General features: G+C 42.7%; 1 pseudogene; it reads left to right on the top strand.

Annotated features, from left to right (window-relative positions):
• The first annotated feature begins 265 nt into the window (after nt 1-265).
• Nucleotides 266-20,810, top strand: part of LOC132376115 (parafibromin-like) — a 46,592-nt pseudogene continuing 26,047 nt past the window's right edge.

The raw sequence follows: 20,810 nt of genomic DNA, 5'->3' as shown, positions 1-20,810 counted from the left end.
TGCTTTTTGCCAGAGTGATCTTACCCTTGGCATAATTTAAAGACAGTTGTTTCTCAACTGTTCTTTGCTTTTGTTTTGATTTTCTTTTCTATGCCTCTGCGGTGTGGGCAGAGGGCCGCCGGGTGGTCTGTAGACAACTCGGCTTCATTGTGATACATAGGCCTGATGTCGGCAGGTGAGAGGACCTTGGTCCTTGTCTTCTTTGGAGAAAGAATTCCACAGAGAGACATTGTAAAGCAAGCACAGAATTTATTGGAAGCACAGTATGTGCAAAGAGAACAAAGAAGCAGTTTATTTAGAGCAGAAGCAAAGCAGAAATGCACACCCAGAGGAGAGTGTGGATGTCCTCCCTAATGAGGAGTGTGCCAGAGAGGTGAGTTAAATCACTCGTACAGGGGCAGTTTTTCCCAGTCTTTGTTTTCCTCTGGCCAGTCATCTTTCTTCGTTTCCCCCATCTGACCTGACCCAGGGCCCTCCCCGATAGGCATGCGCACCTTTTAGCCAAGATGTATTCCAGCGAGGGGGTCTCTGGGAGATTGACGGAACTTATTATGGGTTAGTGCCCCCTCCCTCTTTGACCCCCAAGGAGGCTTTTTGCACATGTGTAGTTGGGGAGGTCTCCTTGACCTCAAGAAGGAAAGATGGGGTTATCTTTTTACTCCAGCAGAGCTCAGCTCCCCTCTGCTCTTGCCATTAGCTTTGTCCTTGGAGTGTCAGGGAAAACAAGCTCCAACTGACTCCACTTGACAAATTCCAGTTGCCCAGCCCAGGAGCCCATCTACCTCCTACCTCATTCTTCTCTGTGTCTCACAGGAAAACCAGGAACCTCCTTCCCCAGAAGTTCTTTCCCCACATGGCTCCAGGTTAGATCTGGCCAGTGAGAGGCGCCCCCACGTGAGGTCCAAGACAGTAAAGAAGGTGAAGCCAGTGTTCCTTGGTATCAGCTGCAGGCAGTGGCTCAGATCCTGGGGAACACCCACCACGGGCAGCCCCAGTTTCCCTTGAGACCCTGCCCTGCCCTCCCAGATGTGCCCAAAGCAACCTTCTGATCTTTAGTTACCCAGCTGGAAACCTCAGTCCCTCTAGCAACTCTAATTGAAAAACCTAGAAAGGTTTCTGTTTTCTGATTGACTTCTGACTGATCCAGGGACAAAGGACTCATTTTCTCATGCTGCTCTTTCCGTATACTACAGATGGGGAGGGATATTAGTGAGAAAGTATTTCTTGAATGCACATAACTTACAGTGCAGTGTCTTACACACCAGGGACACATGTCAAAGATAAAGTCCCACCTCCCAGTTGTTCCAAATAGAATAGAGACATATGACGGCCATGCATACATGAAACCATACGTGTAAACACAATAACTAAAAGTATGTGTCAAGGGAAGACTCCACCTGGGAAGCTGTTGGAAGCAAGAAATTCACATGAGTATCTGTCTTTCCAAAATCTTCTGCAGGGAAAAGCTCCACGGATGGCCTTCCCAGACAAGTGCTGTCCTCCAGGACCACATCCCCGAGCTGCTCCGACATGTCACCTTGCGGGGGCAGGACTGCCGCTGTCACTGTACACCCGGGGCACAGGGGGAGGCAGGCCTGAGAACATGGAAATGCAGGGTTTCACCTTCTGCTGCTTCCTGCACGTTCATGGGGGATTCCCGGGAAGGATTTGAGCAAGGAAATAATGGCCATGAGTAGTTCCGTTAAAGGGGGCATCTGTCAGAAAGGTTCGAGCTTCAAGAGACAGAAAACACCGGCTCAAACTGGCTTAAACTTCATGGAAGGGAACATACGCACAGTCAGAGGCTCAGTGATGCCGTCTGCCCAGTTCCTCTCACCCTCTACTCTGCTGTCTTTAGCATCAGTTGTATTTTCAGGCTCTTCTCCCTGTGGAAGCGAGATGGCTGCAGCACGGCCAAGTGAGACACCCAGAAACGAAACAACATTGAGTGGCAGAAAGGGAGCACAGCGCCCGATGTTCATTTTCTCACAAACAAGGACACTTTCCCCAAAGTCCCTCCAGTGCACCACCCCTCTTACAGGCCCCACTGACCGGAAGAGGGTCATAAGCCCACCCTGAAACCTGTCCTTGGAAAGAGGATGGGACCGTACAAATTGGCTTTGTTCGGGGCTTCCCTGGTGGCGCAGTGGTTGAGAATCCGCCTGCTAATGCAGGCGACACGGGTTCGAGCCCTGGTCTGGGAGGATCCCACATGCCATGGAGCAACTGGGCCCGTGAGCCACAATTACTGAGCCTGTGCATCTGGAGCTTGTGCTCCGCAATGAGAGAGGCCGCGATGGTGAGACGCCCGCGCACTGTGATGAAGAGTGGCCCCCGCTCGCCGCAACTAGAGAAAGCCCTCGCACAGAAACGAAGACCCAACACAGCCATAAATAAATAAATTAATTTAAAAAAGAAAAATGTTTAAAAAAAAAATTGGCTTTGTTCGGTCAGGATTTACCCCTGGAACTGGGGATAGGTCCCCATGTTTGTGCCACTGGAGTGGGATGGCCTGATACCGGGGCTTCGGCAATAAGAATAAGGTGAGGATGTATGTTGGCTTTTCTGGAAACTGACCAAGGGGGTAACTACTTATTGTAAAGGGAAGCCGAGAAGGACCCTAAATCTTGCCAGGAGCCTTTGCTGTTCATGACAACTATTGACCCATAGGGGAGTTTCTGTAGGATTTACACCTTATTTTGCATCACCAGACTCAACTGTGCTCAGATGCCACTGCACTCCATCTAAACTTGCGTTCAGCTATTTCTGGAATCCTACTTACAATCCTGATTTTAATGAGAGGAGTGCTTCTTTACCATGTTAAAGTCACAGCCAGAAGGGCAGCTCAGCCTCAGACTGAGGTCACAGAAGGAGAAGTCCATCTTCCGTAACCTCCACAAATTGGCTTTGGTCTCCTGTTTCCCACTTGTATCACCCACTCCAGGGTGCACGGGGTGAGGATAAGGAGGAGTGGAAAGGGAGGTAGCCTGTCACTGGAGGCTTTTTCTTGAACCTCTGAGAGCGAGACTGGAGCTAGGTTTTCACCATTAATGTGCCTGGAGTAAGATGACCACCATGGGTGGGCGTGTTTCTCGTTTCAGGATAGACGGACAACCGGCAAATACTCCCACCATTGCTGATACGCATTCAGAGACCTTTCCATAGAATGAGGCAGACCCGGAGATGACCTAGTCCAGAGTTCACTAGATGTTACTAGGTGTTCTGCAAAAGCTGTGGCTCCACTGGGATGTCAGGGAAATGCTGAGCTAAGCAGGCTTACGACTTCACGACCTCTCAGGGCTTTTGATATGGTGCCATAAATTGTGGTTCTCCAAGAGGGGACATTATGTTCTGTGTTTCCCAAACGTATTTGATCACAGAATACAAACCAGAATATGGTGAGACGGACGTGCAGAAACCACTTTGGCACATGCTGCCCCTTCATTGTACAGCTAAATAAACTGGGGACCTGTACCTTGAGGGAATTGTCTCAAATCACCCTGTGAGCCAGGATCCCTTAGGAAACAGAATAATCAAAAGAGTTTAATAATGAATGGAATGTGGGAAGGATTAGAGAGGCCAACAAAACTGGTGAGACCCACCCCCTTGGGGACTAACAGCGACAAGAAGCCGTTGCCTTCCCAGCCCTGAAGGGGAAAGAGAAGGAACTTTGCTGCTGGAGCCCAGCTGAGGGCTGGAGCCAGGGCGAGGGGCTGCCGGTGACCTGTAATATGGCAGGGAGTGGGGAACTGCATGATCCCAGCCTCGCTCTCCCCCGTCCTCCCATTTCCCCTTGGGCTCTCCCATTGGCCAAACCCGGAAGCCGGGGGGCCGGGAGCTGGTGACGCTGCCTGTACAGGTCAGCCTCCGGGGCACAGAAGTGGGCAGAGAAGCTCTGACAGTGCGTCCAGGGGGCGAGGAAGGGATAACCAGCACCATCACGTAGCTGGGGTTTTGTGTTTCTCCTTTTTAATAATGTTTACCTCATCTCTTTCATAAGCTTATTTGAGTTTGCTTAATACAATGTAATTCGATGTGATGTGTCAACTCTATATCAATAAAGCTGGGGGAAAAATTACTACTATGTGAAACAGAACAAAGGTAAAAACTGACAATATAAAGCAATGGTTCTCAAAGTGTGGTCTAGCGATCTCTGGCGTTCTCAAGAGCCTTTTAGGTTTGCATGTCCATTTATAATAACATTGTGATGTTATTTAGCTTGTTACTTTCGTTCTCACACAAGAGAACAGTGGGGTTTTCCAGAAGTTTCATGGGGAGGGATGGTGCCATTGTTGTGATGGCTAACACAATGTGTGCTTGTGTGTTCTCATGTTTAAAAATCACTCCATTTTAATTTCAAATACAGTAGGTGATAAACATTACCACATAAGCACAATCTCTTTGGGGTCTTAAATAATTTTGGATAAAAAGGAGCCCTGAGACCAAAATGTTTGAGAACTGCTCATGTAAAGGGACCAGAGGGACCAGATGTGTCCAGGTACTTGAAGGAACTATTCCCAATGCTGGGGACCAAATCTGCTTTTCGGTTATCTGGCGTCAAAGCATATAGGAAACATGAGGGTTACATATAAGTCATCTTTGGAACCTGGGGTGTGACTTGGGTACAAAGTGCAAGAAGACCTTGTATGTAGTCCATGGGTTAAGGTTTATCTATGTAAGTTATGGTACAAGGGATGCTGGGTAATAAAAACAATACAACATCTTTATTGCAAGGGTGGGTATTAGCTTCCTATTGCTGCACAACAAATTACCTCCCACTTAGCAGCCTAAAACAACACTCATTTATTATCTCACATGTTCTGGGTTAAGAATCGGGGCATGGTGTAACCGGGTTTTCTGCTCAGGGCCTCCCAAGGATGAAATCAGGCTGTTGGCTGGATTGCATTTTTATCTGGAGACTCACCTAGAGAAGGATCTGCTTCGAAGCTCCTTCAGGCTATGGGCAGAATTCATTTCCTTGTGGCTGTAGAATTCACAGCAACTTGCTTCTTCAAAGCATGCAATGGAGAGAGGACAGTCTCTGCTTCTTCAAGTCTGTAACTTCAAGGAAGTCATGGAGCCTCTTGTAAAGGGATCACCTGATTAGGTCTGGCCCACCCTGGATAAACTCCCTTTTGTTTAACTTAAAGTCAGCTGATTATCAACCTTAATTATACCTGTAAAATCCCTTCACCTTTAACATATAAAATAATACCATCACAGAGTGATATCCTGCATCTTTGCCATATTCTATTGGGTAGAAGCAGATCACAGGTTTCACCCACACTCATGGTGAGGGAATTAAGGGTGTGACTCAGGGGATCACCCTATGGTGTGTCTGCCATAGGTGGGGAACAGATTCAACCATAATAAGAAGGGTTTTGATACAAAGACACCTGAGAGTTAGCACAAGAGCATGACTGAACCGCCAAGCAAAGACCTTGGAGAGAATATCCTTTCCAGCAAGATCCCACATGGGTGGACAACACTCCAGACTTTCAATCAAAACATTAGGGTGAAAGTTCAGAAACACAGACATATGGAAGCATCACCTTCCTGGGTAAATGAAACAGTAACAAAGAAGATGATGTAAAAGATGATGACACAGACTTGTAGGATGTACAATACTCCTAGTTGGGTTGGTGGATTTGGCTGCTCTAATCTAATCACCACTGGCTAATACAAATCACATTGTAAAAGCTAACTAGTGTTAAGAAGCATTATTCTGAAGGGCAAGGGGATGTGTATGAGGTTTTTTAATCCCTGATATATGTCTTTGAATCTGTTAGATTGTGTTTTGGAATTTTCCTAAACTTTATTCCTGAAAACGGTTGAGGGAAAAGCTGATAGGATTTTTCAAGGAATATCCTACGGATATCCTACAGAGGAGATGACCTACTGAAGGAATTTTCTAGAAATAGACTAGCCTGTAATTTGGGGGTGATAAAGATTTCCCTCTATAAAGATGGATGGATGTGGCCACCCTTTGTACCCACGATGCAGAAACAAAACCTGTAGAATTAATCAGAGGAGGTAACCCAGTAAGAAAATTACGACAGGGGTCGTAATTTAGGAAGATATAACTCTGATAGGCCCACCAGGCTCTGTACACAGTCTGCTCTTAAAATTGTTGACTGAAGATGATGATGAAGATGAAGATGAGAACCCTCTGAAAGGATCAAAATCCTAAACCTTAGTAGCTGGCTTTGCTAATACCTTGGTACCAACCAAGGCCATTTGAGATGTGACACAGGCTTGGCCCCCCCAGATGGGTAAGGGTAGAGGACAGCGTGTAGGAGAGGTTACTGCCAGGTTAGGGGTCCCTTGCAAGGAAGGTGGAGGGCCTCAGAGGCAGACTTCACTCATTTTAAATGTTTCCTAGGGTGGTTGCTCATTTTTGTTCTAAAGAGTTTGCTGAGGGCAAAAGTGGATCTTTCCCCAACAATCTTCAAGGAGTAGAAAACACAAAATTCCATCTTTGATTTTCATTATATCCTGTAATGTGCATCAGTTGGGATGCGTTTATCACTTCCTCCTCCTCCTCCTCCTACTTCCTTTCTCTTCTTTCTTGTATTGCTTAAATATAATCAAGCAAATCAATACCCGAGTACTTACCAAATATTAACAGGGCCATTCATTAACAAACTCAGTTATAAGATGAAACTAAATCCTGGTAAAATTTTTTTTAAAACCTGTAATAAAATCAATTAATGACAACAATCATTATTTAAAATCTGAATTCATAGATATAGTAACAGGATATCTCGAAAAAAATTTATGTTAATTGATTGGCTATTTTAAATGTTAATTAAATGTATAAATTGCAGTCAGTGGTAATACAGTACAATTTTTAAAAAATGAATCAAAACTGTTGTTTTTCTAGTACTTTTTAAAAAATTTATTTATTTTTGGCTGCGTTGGGTCTTCGTTGCTGCGCGCAGGCGTTCTCTAGTTGTGGTGAGCGGGAGCTACTCTTCGTTGCAGTGCGCGGGCTTCTCATTGCAGTGGCTTCTCTTGTTGCGGAGCACGGGCTCTATGTACGTGGGCTTCAGTAGTTGTGGCGCACGAGCTCAGTAGTTGTGGCTCACAGGCTTAGTTGCTCTGCGGCATGTGGGATCTTCCCAGACCGGAGCTCGAACCCGTGTCCCCTGCATTGGCAGGCGGATTCTTAACCACTGCGCCACCAGGGAAGCCTCTAGTACTTCTATATAGAGTTAAAAATAATCTGTTAATCTGTTCCTCTCTGTCTTACATACTTTCATTTGTTTCCATGCCTATCAAAAATTTCTAAAATCTGCTATAAGGTTGGTCATGTCAATGATTTCTGCTCTTCCTCCGTTTAAATGTGTTTTTTCAAAACAGCAGCCGTGGGGCTAAAGGTAGGTGAGTCAGTTATAATAAGGCAGCTACAGTAATTAAACTCATAAGCTTCCGCCTCTTGAGCTGTAATTTGAAAGGATGAAAGCTTAATTTTTCCATCAACAAAGTCAGTTTCATCCAAGCTGTTCTTCAGAGTGCATTAAAAAATTACGTGTTTAAACTAATCAGGAGAAAACGGAATTTCAACCCCTCATCATAATAGCACGGATGGGCTGTAAATGTATGGACCATTTTCACTCTAGAAAACTAAGTCCATTCCAAACGTATTCACAAGTAATCAGGCAAACAGAACAGTAGAGACGTAAAAATACTCACTGTGTGAGCTTGAGGCAGAAAGGTATCTAATAAATTAGAGTAAATAGCAGCCGGATTGTCCTCACCAAGGCTTATCTGTTCAACCTAGCAAGGAAGGAAAGTTAGCATTAATTGGCAAGCTCCAAGCTGTCTCAAAGGAAATGGCACTTAGAGCAATTAAGTCAGATGTGGAAAAACAGCTCTGCATTGAAAGCTGACAGCAGGACTTTGGCACAATACACGCAATGAGACTCTGAGGATTTTAATGGATGGAACCTTGGAGACTAATGGACGATTAATGTAAAACAGATGACTTCCCTTGCAGAGGACAGTCTTTTGAAAGATGCTTTACCTGCTACTCAAACTAATGTGGCTAACGTGAAATAATAAAGGGAAGGCGGTCTTACGTAGCTGGGCTAGTGTGGGTATTAGTGTCCCTGCTTTCTCCTTGAATATTTTCAAAAACCAGGTCAGGAATTGAACAGTTTCCTGCAGCTTGGTGGTGCAAACCTCCTCCCGCCACTCTCGATGTCCAGAGGGGCCCGGACTGGCTGTGTTTCTGAAGCCATTTCCCACAGAGCTGCCCTGGGGGTTCACCTTGTTTTACAGGGGAAAGAAGACAGGATACATCATGGTGTTACAGCCTAGCTTTTATTTTATTTTATTTTATTTCTGAAGTATAGTTAATTTACAATGTTGTGTTAGTTTCAGGTGCACAGCAAAGTGATTCAGTTATGTGTATATATATATATATATATATAAGATTTCAGATTCTTTCCCATTTTACGTTACTACGACAGCAACAGCAGGTCCTTGTTGTTTACCTGTTTCATACATAGCAGTGTGTACCTGTTAATCCCAAACTCCTAATTTATCCCCCCACCCCCCGTTCCCCATTGGTAACCATAAATTTGTTTTCTATGTCTGTGAGTCTATTTCTGTTTTGCACATAAGTTCATTAAAAGCCTAGCTTTTAAAACGACCACAAACCACCCCAGCACAAGAATTGTAGTAAATACATTTGAAACCTCTCTTAGAGATTTTGGAGCATGGTTACTTCCTGGTTCAGCCATTCTAGTTGTACTTACTAAAGTCCAAAAGCCAGGGTCCTTCAAGTTTGAGCTTTTAACCACATAACGTATGCTCCTGATAAGTGGTCAGGCACCAAAAGCATATACTGAAATCGGTTGTTTGGAAAGAGAAATCCATCCCCCGTAGAAACAAAACTGCAATGATATCTAAATTTCCATGTGATCCCCCAAAGTCTGTTTAACCCATAATGGGGCTTAACACACATCACCTGAGCCCTGGGTTACAAGGAAAAGAAAGTGGGTGTTTTTTCCCTCGTTCTTGGTGGGAAATGGGAATGGACTGACCCATAATTTTGAGATACAAGCTAATCTTCAACAATTTTCTGTCTTCTAATGCCCCTGTGTTCAACCCTCAGGAAATCAGTGCCTTTATGTAATTTAAGTCACTAAGCATTGCTCCCTAATCCCTACTCCAAATGTACCTATTTTAGTAATTCTCCACTCATTCTCCTCTAATTTTTCTTTCATTTGCTCAGGACAGTGTATCTCAACTAGAAATTAAAGGAAAGCAACCTGCGTGGGCTAATTTACACCCTTGGGTGATGGCCTGAACACTCTCAAAAGTTTTTGCATGTTTTTTTAAAACCAAACTGCTTCTAATATCACATGCATCTCTAACGGGCAGAATGTCTGAGAAAAGTCAAGTGAAAATGTCGGGTAGTTGAGTAATTCCATTTCTAAGTATCTAATTTGAAAGTATCTACAACGGCAGGAGAAATGCACAGGGATATTTGTTAAGGCGGTGAAAGGTAGAACTCATGTGAAAGTCAACAGGAAAATGCCTAAAGTGTAATATATTCATGATGTAATATTATGCAGGAATTGTGTGTGCACATTAGAAAATTAGAAAAAGTCACCTTTTTCTCACAGCCTGACTGGATTTCAGCCCCCAGTGTTGGGTCAGGCAAGATTTGCACAGCTGTTGGAAGAAGCCCGGCTCCTCCCCTCCAAGTGGGACCCAGAGCTTTGCAGGGACAGAACTTAGTTTGAGGCCTCAAATACTAATGCATGTGGATTATGTGTTATAAGTCTGAAACTTGTGTAGTGGGTGTGGAATGGACTCAAAGTTGGGTAGGCAAGAAATATCTAATTGCTTTCTTCAAATCAAATCAAATCTGACTGCCATTCCCTATGCCACTGAATTTGGAACAGAGAAGAACAAACCTGACTCCATATTGAATCTATTCCTTTAGCTCTAACCCTTGTGCTCTGTTGCCTGTGCTTAGTCATGCTGGCTCTGCACCTTCTGTAAAAGAATGTTGCCTCTAGCCTGATATATACATGATAGAAAGGTGTAACAATTTTCCATTCATATAGAGATGAAAAGTTGCAGAACAGAGAATAACATTTGTCTTGTTGGAGGTTTACAGGAACATTGTAACCAGACCTACTTGGACAGCTGCAAGAACAAAGGATTCTGGCACCAAAGAAGTTTGCAACAACAAGCCACACCCCTTCCCCTTTGAGTATAAAAGAAGCCTGAATTCTAACTCAGGTGCGATGGTTCTTTGGGACACTAGTCCAGCATCTTCTAAGTCTGCTGGCTTTCCCAATAAAGTTGCTATTCCTTGCCCCAACACCTTGCCTCTCAATTTATTGACCAGTCATGTGGGGAGCAATATGAACTTAGACTTGGTAACAAATTGGCAAGAAATTTAGTTATGTGTCCTCCTCCTCCCAGGGTTTACATCAAAATCTGGAAGGCTTATTTGGTGCCCAGACAATAAGCAAATTTCTCATTGTGTCACAGGTGCCCTGGATCATCTGGTGCTGGGCAAAGCAGCTTCCCATCAAGCCCCATTCTCACCTGACCTCAGTCCAGCCCTGGGGCAAGGCTAAGGAAATGGCACTGATCCTCAAGAAGTTCAGGATCTACAGACCTCCATGTTTTCCCTGAGCCTTGGGAATGTCCTGTCCCTCAATTTCAAGAGCTTCCATGTTCCCTCAACAGTCACCTTCAACCATCCCTTCCCCACATACGTGCATATGCTCCTCAGTACAATCCTCTCAAGAAGCTCAGGTTCCAGGCTTCGGAAAGAAAAGGGAGGTTTCTAGGCTGCTGGGGTGAGAGGTTTCTAGGCTGTTGAGTAGCTCTCAACATGTGGCCCTGGCCTGCAGCATCTAGTATCCAAGGGAGGCTCGTGGTTAGAAATGCCAATTCCTGGACTCCACCCTAGACTTGCTGAATCAGAAACCCTGGGAAGGGGCCCAGCATGCCGTGTCTTAAGCCCTCTTGGGGCCTGAAAGTAACCTGGGCTTTCTGTTCCGACCTCACAACCACCACCCAGAAGCAAGAGATCTTCAAGTCCCAGCCCCCTCGTTTAAATGGGGGAGGAAAAATGGAGAGGTAAACACAAAACAGCTCTCATTCTTTCAGATCCTTCTATAGCAACAAAATAAAATAAATACCGATGGCAAACTGCAATGATAACGCAGTGATCACACTTCAGGCAGACAAAAATGGAGCTGGGTGACTATTGAGGATCTGGTCTGACACGTCTCTGCACCACTGAGAACTTCAACTTTCTTTGAACTGTACCAGACCCAAGGATACCACCAGCCGTATTCAGAACAAAACCTGCTAGCTGCAACCTTATGGTCTCAAGGCCTCCTCCTGTAAATATGCAACCATTTCGGACCCCAACAAATCCTTACTTAACAAGCACCCTTACTTCTTGCCAGCTCCAATGATAATTCCTGATAAACAACTCATGTAACTAATTGTAACCTTGTGATTTTTGCCTTTATATGGGTTTTTCCCCCCGCGATTTTGTAGCCCAGTGGACACAGCACAATTCAAGTGCTTCTTGAATCTGTGTCTCCCGGGCTACAGTCCTAGCAAACCCCAAATAAACACCTTTTAATTTCAATCAGGTCTCCGTTTCTGAAATTTGCGTAATGATACCTTAGTTAATTCTCTTTCCCCTTTTATGTGGCACTGTGCAAAGTGCAGTCTGGATTTATAAAAAACGAAGGAAACCTGAGAACACATCTCATCCACACCTCACCAACAAATCCTCACCCCCACCTGCCAGGTTTAAGAATTCAAGAGGCTTTATCCTGACAAAGAAGCATGCTGAGAAATAAAGGTCAAGTGTTCCGATGAGGCCATTCCACATCTCCACGGAATGCACAATGTGTGAACACCCTTAGAATTTCAATTGGGTCTCCCTTTTGCAAAGATTTTTATAACATGGATCCAGCACATAACTTCCTGTAGTAAAGAATTCTGTGTCAAAAAAAATGCAATATCCTCCCCCAATATATTATACCAGGTAAATGCTCATTTTTATCACATCGTCTTATTTCAACTTTGTTATAAGGTTTGAGTCACGCAAAAGTGGAGTCATCACTTTCGTTCTTAAGCCCAATTAAATGTCACCATTTTCGATTTCTCCTGCTGCCACAGATACTTCCAGCATATTTCAGACCTGAAATTTTCTGAACTCCTTCTTTTCCAAGTCATTTTAAGAACCTACCATTAAAACACAATTACATGACTGGAAAATACTTTTGAAGCCCACTCAACGTGACTTTTTTAATAGTGAGGTTTCCGAATTGCAGGCCTCGTAGGAGGATTTTCCAAGCTGTTGTATAACTCAAGAGCATCTCTGCGGGCCCATTAGTCACCTTACAGAATTACATGAACTCTTTCAGGCCTCCCAGGGTAGCAGAAACTTAGCAATAAATGAAGGGGTTATGCTTCATGCAGTCATATTTTTAGACAGTATATGTTAACAACCAAGACTCCTGAGCAGTTTTTGCCTTCTGAGATTGTTAGTATGAAATACAAGATTCACTTTTTACAGAAACAAAAAAATGTTTAAAGCCGCATGGAGAATTGGTCTCCAAGTTTTACTCGAGGAAATTCAGGTCAGAGATCAATTCAGACCTTGATCAAGGTCACAACGGCCGGTGTCAGGGCAGCAGCAATTGGACCCACAGTCCCCACTGCTTTCCTCCAAGTGCCAATCACCATTTCAGCCAATTCTTAATTTTCACTGACCAAAAATCCAGCTCATTACCGTCCAGCACACGACTGCCACCTACTGGTGACAATGGTCATTGCTACTTGTGCAAAGCCTGAACTCTTAACTGCCAAAAAGGAAACGGAATAAGAATTAATTCGTCTTCTGATATCACTTATGGGTGGAATTTAAAAACTACAGCAAACTAGTGAATATAACAGAAAAGAATCAGACTTACAGATATAGACAACAAACGTGGATACCAGTGGGGAGAGGGGGAGGGGCAATACAGGGACGGGGGAGTGGGAGGTACAAACTATTGGGTTTAAGATAGCCTCAAAGAGGGGCTTCCCTGGTGGCACAGTGGCTAAGAATCCACCTGCCAACGCAGAAGACATGGGTTCGATCCCTGGTCCGGGAAGATCTCACATCCCACATGCCACAGAGCAGCACAGCTAAGCCCATGTGCCACAACTACTGAGCCTGTGCTCTAGAGCCCGCCCCTGCTTGCCACAATTAGAGAAAAGCCCACACACAGCAACGAAAACCCAATGCAGCCAAAAAAAAAAGATAGCCTCAAGATGTATTGTGCAACCCGGGGAATATAGCCAGTATTTTGTAATAACTGTACATGGAAAGTAACCTTTAAAATTCTATAAAATTTTTAAATAAAAAAATAAAAAGACTTTACGAAGGAAAGAATTCAATTCGTCTCCAAAAAAAAAAAAGCATTGAGTCTACTGTCCTTTTAGGTGCTTTAATTATGTTATTTTATTCAATCCTTCCAACGCTATGAACTAGGCATTTTTCTCCACGAGGAAACGAGGCTCAGGTGAAGAAACTTACCCTCGGAAGAAACAAGTCCACACAGCCTTGCTCGTACCAGCAGCAGCTGCGGCACGTGCTTCCGCCCACCCCTCACTCCGCGGGCTGAGTCTGGGTCCTGTAACTCTGACCTGTGCCTGGCTGGGTTCTCCCAGCTCTTCGCAGCGCTCTCTGATTGGTGCTACTCTATGGGCTGCAGGGATGGGTTCGGGGAGAGCCAATAAAACCCCCTGACACGTTTGCCAGCCCGGGTGAGGGAGAGGAACGTGTTCCTTTCCACTCACGCAGCTAGTGGTGTAAAAACCGTGCAAGCGGAGCCGAGCGTTGTCAGGTCACTACAGTGCAGGAAAAGCTGAGACACATCGAGGAACTGAGCCAGTGACACCCCTTGTGCCCCCAATTCCAGCTGTGTTTGAAACCAGCTCTGCTCCTGGTGTTTCAGTTCTGAGAGCCAATAAGGGCCTCTTTAAGGATTAAGCCAGTTTGCGATGGATCTTCTGAATCTAGTGCTGAAAAGTCCTGACTAATACCAATGGTTTGCCCTTTCTGCCTTCCTTGTTTTTTCCTACTTTCAGCTGTCAACAAATCAATATTTGTATTGTGCCTATGCTTACAAGGTATGGTTCCGTTTTCCACTACCTATCATTCTATTCTTGCAGTTACAGTACGTAAAGTAAAAACATCATTTGGAAATAAACATAATTTTTAAAATTGAGGTATAGTTGGTTTACAATATTGTGTTACTTTCAAGTGTACAGCATAGTGATTCAAAAGTTTCATAGATTTTACTCCATTTAAAGTTGCTATAAAATATTGGCTATATTCCCTGTGCTCTACAGTATATCCTTGTAGCTTATTTATTTTATAGAGTAGTTTGTACCTCTTAATCCCCTACCCCTGTCTTGCCCCTTCCTGCTTCCCTCACCCCAAGGTAACCACTAGTTTGTTCTCTATATCTGTGAGTCTGTTTCTGTAAAAATCATTTTTAAATGAAGTTTTTACATATATTTGAAAACGTAAAGTACTTTAAAAATCTTTTATTTCTCATCCTAAATATCAGCTTCTCAAGAGCACAGGAAAAAAAAGAAAAGGAGAAAAAAATGGAAAAAAAAAGAGCAACCAGGAAATCTACTATCTAAAATAATTAATTCTTTCACTGAGGCAGGAATTGAAAAGAGCTTTGGGGTTTGTGAGGGAGACTAGCCATCTGTCCAGGATTCATGTCATCATGGCTTAGAGGACTGTAGTGGTCTTTCTCAAAGGAGACATATTCCCTTGATAATATCAGAATATCATACATTTATTTAAGGTAAGGTCAGTACACATAAATACCTTGGGAAAGGTAGCCCTATGAATCAGTATTTTTCAAAATGTTTGTTATTTATTTTTGGATGATAGGAGAAACTAACTTCTTGAAATTTTACATCTCATTCTTAATTTTTATATACTCTCTTTGTTAATGTTCAGATAAGAAATTTGTCACCTGCAATTTTCTAAACCAGAGAACTTCTTGGGTGGTGAATTGTTGACAATGTCAATGATAAAATAAATAACTTGATCCCAGAAGACAGTACCATGATCATAATTTGCTTCCCCAATGTTATTGACTGACTACCAACTTTTGGAGACTGTCTTCTGATTGGTTAAGGATTGGTGCCCCGGCGGACAGCTGCCCCAAGCAATATTCAAATACTTATCATAGAGCTATCTACCAAAAATGTTTTGGCTGCAGCAAAGGGAGTTTTGGGGTTTTGCTTTTTATTATTTGAGGCTGCTATATCAATGAGAGAAAGACATTTTGCAAGCAATGTTTGGAGCCATGAATAAACACTGGAGTTAAGTGCTACTATTTTTACTGATTTATTTCAGCACTGTTTTAAAACTCTTTTAAAAATTGTTGACCAAGACAGCTCCAGCTTGCTGGCTCCTCCCATCCCCACACCACCCCTGATTTTCACTCTGTTTTTCAAGCAGCCTCAGAAGCAGCTGGAATAGGGCCAAGTAAGGGTCCCTCTACCACCACCACCACCACTAGTTCCCTCCCCCAGCTCCTCCCATTCAACCAGAGCAACTTTGCTCTGAGCTCTGTTTTTATGTACTGGGCTTCCTTGAAAGATTTTCTTTCACTCATTCAACAACTGTCTCTTGAAAACCAACTATCTTCCAAGCATCATGCTGAGGCATTGTGATACTCCTGGAACAAGAAAGTCAAACTACCCTATGTTTATGTTCAGGGGGGAGGGGGTGGGAAGGTACAGACAATACACAAACAAGAATAAATAAAATAATACTGATAGGAGTATGATAAAGAGAATACTGTGATCATGTGATAGAGGGTGGCTGGAGGGGTCAGGCATCATTAGAAAAGGGGGTGAGGAAATGCCTTGCAGAAACAGTGATATTGGGGGATGTATTTGAGCCATTAGAAGGTTTTAAACAGAGGTGTGATATAACCCAATTTTTAAAACATCAATTTTGTGTGCTTGGTGGAAGGAGATGGAGAGAGAGTAAAAGCAAAAGCGTCATGGGGAAGCAACTGGGATCATCCCAGCAAGAAATCATGGTGGTTAAGGATTAAGATAGTAGCACTGGAGATGGAGAAAAATGGACATTTGGAGGCGTATTTCAGAGGCTGACAGAATACTTTGGTGGTTTGGATATGATAGATGAAATAAAGAAATGAATCAAGGATGACTCCTAGTCTTTTGGTTTTGAGCAGTTGGATGAATGGTAATGCCTTTTACTGAGATAGAAAGATAGGAGGAGAAAAAAGTGTGAGTAAAGACTACAGAAATAAAGTTTTGTTTTGGATAGTTCTGATTTAAAACCTCTCTTAAATATTCAGGCTGAGATGCCAAGTCAGCAGTTTTCTATGGCGTCAGACACTCAGAGAAGAGGTCAGGCTCTAAAGATCTAATTTTGAGAGTCATGGATGATGCGAATCATTGGGGCAAAAGGGATTGCCAAGAAGTGGACCCAAGACCATGTTCCAGGAACTCAAGGAATTAAATTCAGCAGAGGAAAGGAAGGCAAGATAGAAAAGGTGATGGATTCTTCTGCAAAAGAAATCTGCAGCTATTGCAGTGAATATTCCCAGGACCAAGCCCACGGAATACTCCAAAATCCCTGGTTGAGGAAATCTTGGCCAGAAATTCAGGAAGAAAATCAGGAGAATTCAACGAATTCTGCTGCTTTTAAAAAACCTACAAAGGTTACAATAATTAATCTAGGGAGAATAATGCCATTCCTTAAGTGCCACACTTTGGGGAAAAAATGCCCTAATCTTGGGCACCACAGCTATGGCCCTGTTATTTATATTCACATGGTCATTGTTCCCAAAGAATGCCCCAATACCAGGGTGGCTAAGATTAGAAGGTGCTAGTCTCTGCTACTCTTTTCAGATCAACTCCTCTTCCATGCCAAACTAGAATTTCTGTATTGAGCACAGATTTCCAGGCCAGGAGACCCTATGGTTAGTTTCCCTTCAAGAGTCCCTCCCAACTTCCCTGGCAGAGAAGCTCAACTAGAGCCATTGGCCATCCATCAGGTAAAGTTTAATAATGTTGGACTACCACAGGGAAAGAATGGACTTCTCCATGATTTTGTTCCCAGGAAGTTCTTTTGACAAAAGAAATTTTCAAATATGCAAAATTTCTCCAGACACTAGATTTATATCCTAAGAGGTATTATTTCTAACAATAGAGATAATACCAGACCTGTGGCCAGATTTGGTCTGGCCACAGAGGATTTTATTGCACACTTCCCTTATGCTAGTGGAAAACATTTTTCCTAATACCTATTTTCCTTTCTTGTTTCAGCTCTTTTACTGTAAGCAAATCGCCCTTTGTGGTCTATTTGGTCCCATATTTTTTGAATTTTTGTGCATTTTATTGGTGATTTCCCCTTTTGTTGGCTATTTTAAATGCCCCCAAGTGTAATGCTAAAGTGCTGACTAGTGTATCTAAACACCAGAAGGCTGTGCTGTGCCTTACAGAGAAGATACGTGTGTTAGACAAGCTTCCTTCAGGCGTGAGTTAAAGTGCTGTCGGCCGTGAGTTCAATGTTAATGAATCAACAATGTATATTAAATAACTTTTCTTTGAACAGAAACACACATAAAAGAAAGATATGTATTGATCAGTTAATGAACATGTTGTGACCAGAGGCTCTTAGGAACCTAACTCTGTATTTCCCCTAGGAGCAATTGTTGAATCTTCACTAATACAGTGTTTGCAGTGACTCTGTAGAACTACCATGAATAACAAGAACAATTTGTATTTACATCATCAAAGGGACACCACTCAATTGACTTTCCTAAAGGAAGACGCCTACATCAAGGTGACCAAGGTCTCTGTAGGCAGAAAAGTGCAAGGCAGCCTTTAAATGGCAGATCTTCTTTTAAAAAGACAGACAAAAACAAAACAACAACAAAGAGAAAAATCAAACAAAACATTTAAAGCATTGCTTAAGCAGTCCCCATGGCTCCCTCAGTGTACATATGTACTTATATATATCTATATCTATATAAAAAAGAAAAAATACATAAATGAAAAAACTACACACCAACTCTACAATAAAACTGATATGTAAGAAAGCACTTGGAGCAAATCCTGGAAGATCATATAAATGTTAGTGCAATATGTTCAAATAAGGAAATTGCACAAACACGGAGATAGTTATTTTGATACTAAATATTATTAAGAATTACAACTAAACATATGCCAAATATTAATATATCACTTCACTCCTACCTCACATAATTAGGTGAAACATTTTCTCAGTCTGAGATATAGAAAAGTTTATATTTTCTGTTTCTTCCTTGGAATATCAGTTGGAGATTGTTAATAATGATACAAACACATGATAGGTTATTATATAACTATTCATGGTCATGTTTTAGAAGAATACTTAATATGGGACAATGTGGATCTAGAACGAACCTACAAAGTTGTACACATACTATGATCACAATTTAAAAAAATTATCTAATGCTACAAATATAATGAGAAGACAATAATATTTGAAGTTGTTAACTTCAGCTCTGATGTTATAGGTAATTTTTATTTTTTCTATACTGTTCTGCATTTTCTACATTTTCTCTAATAAGGATATTACCTTGTATAATAAAAAACTATCATTAATTATGATTTCTATACTTTCACACTGTTTTTATCATTCAAGCCTAAGAAGTATTCACATATGTTTTCATATTAAAAAGCTACATTTTTGTCACCTAACAGCTCAAATAATTAACATTTCTTTTAGCGTCCCAAAATCTGAGTGAAATGCAACAATTTATATGGTCAAGTCTCCATTTTTCTGATAATGAATGACAACATGAACAAGGCCGTGCAAACAGTACAAAAACTCTTTTGGGTTTGGAAGCGTGATGCAATTTTCATGCAGAAAATATATCTTTCCAGTGATGGACGTCAAAATGAGCCTGCCTTCCTCGTGTACCCTCCTGCTAGCAAGAGGCTGTCAAGCTTCCAGGTGACAGATGAATGCTGGCAATAACTTGCAAAGTAGATAACCTTCTTAGTCTAAATCATAAATTATGGTATAAATTGAAAGGAATAAAAAATAAGGAGATCCCTCTAGAGAAAATGGTCTAGACCCACATGGCATGAAGACAAATACATAGTATCTCAGTACCCATAGCACACTCAGCAGCAAATGGTATTCAACAGCTAAATGAATCAGGTAAATAGGCTGAACGATGTTATTTTTAACGACAAAATGGTACATATTTTGGCATCTGTTTGGAGCTCAGAGTTGAGCATCCTAGGGAGCAATAAAAGATTTCATAGTGAATACTAAGCCTTTGTTTTTACACTAATTATAAACTCACAGTTTGTAATGGACCTTTAGTATTAATCCCTTAAACTGTGTACTTTGAGATGCTCTGGGTTCATTTCGAATTTTTAAAAATAAGCATGGGCTAATTTTCTCTCACTCTTTATTTATAGACAGCTCACCTGAGACTTTGTAAGCCCATCAATTTGGGGCCATTGACTTTTGTTTCTCTGCTACCTTTCGTTCCTACATGTGCTCTCTGTTTTTGTTCTCTATGATGGTCTCCTTGTGTTGTATTTGTTTTTCTCTCCAGGGCTGGTTTAGTTCGATGGACACACCAGAGGAAATTCTGACTCAACAGACCTCTTCTATTCTAAGGGGCTGCAGAAGGTAAGTGAAGGCTACTCAGACAGCTTTTGAGGATGGATATTATGTGAGGCTTTGAGATGCTACTTGGCAGGACCCAGCACCAACATGAAATGAAATCCTTAAGCCAGAGAACACAGAAGTGGTCCCACAGCTCCAGGCCGTGACCAGAGACCTGAAAGATCCCTGACACTGCTTCTTTCTTCCTTCCACAATCCCAGGCTTTATCTGAGATCCAGGATCAAGGGTGAAACAGTAGTTTGTGCTGGACGGGATTAGTTCTTTCCTCTCATACTCATTTTCCGACCCTTTTGGAAAAGGTAATCCTCTTACAGAGACCTCCCCATGACTGCGTGGCCACAGAAATAAGTCTCCCAACTGGGAGTATCTGTGCTGACCCTGGGGCATCTGTTGGTTGGGTGATAATTATCAGCATCTGTCCTGACTTCTATGGTGCTACATGGAGGAGAGAAGACTCACAGATTCATTAACAGGCCCAGTTCCTCCCTATGATACCCACCAGGGTTCTTGGCCTTCCCCAATAAATAGAAATTGATTACCTGCCAGACAAGAAAGCCAGGCAAGGCTTTACTGGGGTCCCTGCTGTAGCAGAGGGGAGCGAGAACAAGTAAGAGTTTCCCTTGCTCACTCCCCAAGTGGCGGGGTGGGGGCGAGCTGGTTCCTTATATGGGGCGAGGGTAGGGGTATGTCCAGGGGTCGGACCAGAGGGGTGGCTTAGTGGTTTGCCCACCCGTTTGGTGGTGTTGAGTGAAGTACCCTGTTTTTGCTCCCAGCTCTTCAGAAGTGACAGTTGGGTTTTTTGGGTCTTTTTGTACCTTGTTGTCCATAACTTGCCCCAACTGTGCATGCATGCAGTTATTTTTAGTCCCTTATAGCTTCTTTGTATTTTGTTGCTCAAGGAGACGTGTGTCCATGTGCAAGCATTGCAGCAAAGGGTCCCAGGTCCCAGGTCCCAGCCTGTCTCACCTATACCCAGCCTACGGCAACCGAACAGTCTGGAACTAAGGTAAGTGATTTCCCTGGGGAAACTGAGAGTAATTGTACTTAAGGTCTCAAGTAGGCAGAAGAC

The sequence above is a fragment of the Balaenoptera ricei genome, chromosome 12 (genome assembly GCF_028023285.1).
Source record: "Balaenoptera ricei isolate mBalRic1 chromosome 12, mBalRic1.hap2, whole genome shotgun sequence".
Taxonomy (NCBI): Eukaryota; Metazoa; Chordata; class Mammalia; order Artiodactyla; family Balaenopteridae; genus Balaenoptera; species Balaenoptera ricei.
Note: the sequence above shows the minus strand (reverse complement) of the source record. Positions and strands in the feature narration are given on the sequence as shown.